Consider the following 1,535-nt stretch of genomic DNA (forward strand, 5'->3'; position numbering starts at 1 on the left):
ACTGAAATAGGATGGAAATATTTTATATTATAGCTCATACAGTGATACTAACTGAAATAGGATGGAAATATTTTATATTTTAGCTCATACAACACAGTTTACTGAAATAGGATGGAAATATTTTATATTATAGCTCATACAATACAGTTTACTGAAATAGGATGGAAATATTTTATATTTTAGCTCATACAACACAGTTTACTGAAATAGGATGGAAATATTTTATATATTAGCTCATACAAGACAGTTTATTGAAATAGGATGAAAATATTTTATATTTTAGCTCATACAACACAGTTTACTGAAATAGGATGGAAATATTTTATATTATAGCTCATACAACACAGTTTACTGAAATAGGATGGAAATATTTTATATTTTAGCTTATACAAGACAGTTTACTGAAATAGGATAGAAATATTTTATATCATAGCTCATACAAGACAGTTTACTGAAATAGGATGGAAATATTTTATATTTTAGCTCATACAACACAGTTTACTGAAATAGGATGGAAATATTTTATATTTTAGCTCATACAACACAGTTTACTGAAATAGGATGGAAATATTTTATATTTTAGCTCATACAACACAGTTTACTGAAATAGGATGGAAATATTTTATATTTTAGCTCATACAACACAGTTTACTGAAATAGGATGGAAATATTTACGTCATGGTGCTGGTGTAGGAAAATTAGATGATGGTGGAAGTTATGTAGCTTTAATTAGTCCTGATAATAAAGATTTAACAATTATTATTGAAACATTTGTAAGTTTAATTTTTAAGATGTTTATGATGCCAGCTTTTTCTCCTCAATGAGCCAAATTAGGTCAAATTTGATTTGTGATTTTAATGATTTGAGTTTTTGAGACCAGTGTTTTGATTGGTTGTACCTAACTAAGATGCATCAAATTGTGGTTGTTTAGATTTATTAAGACATTCACCATTTTGTTTTTCAGAGTCATGATCATTCATTATGTATTAGACCAGCATTACCTAAATATACAGTCAAAGATCAACAAGTTACTATTAATTTAAAGGGAAATTTTGTAAGTACATTTGATAGTTCTTTCCATCATCTAGAAGATGGTTGCCAAGGTTACATCATATTGGATTTATTTTTCTGAATTAACGGCAATACTTCTCTCCATCTTGCATGAAGAGAGCTCAAAAATGTAAATTTTCATTAATATGATTTTTCATTTTCATAATTTTTCATATAAGGCTTAAAAGTTGTCTATAATATGTTTATGGTACTATTTCAGGCTAACATTAAAGAATTACAAGTATGGTATAGTAAACCTAGTTATGATAATAGTACTTCTACTTTCTTTATACAACAAAAACCTCTGATGGTGAGTCATAGTAAAACAGATTTAGTACTGGCAGTCAACAAAACCGTCTGGATGAATATAGCTCAAATAAATGGTTGGCAAAGCTCATCCACATCTGCAATTGCATTTTTAAAAAGTAACAAAAGTGTATTTGGTCTCAATTAACCAGACCTTCATTTGTCATTTATCTCACAAA

The sequence above is a fragment of the Lottia gigantea genome (genome assembly GCF_000327385.1).
Source record: "Lottia gigantea unplaced genomic scaffold LOTGIsca_47, whole genome shotgun sequence".
NCBI lineage: Eukaryota > Metazoa > Mollusca > Gastropoda > Lottiidae > Lottia > Lottia gigantea.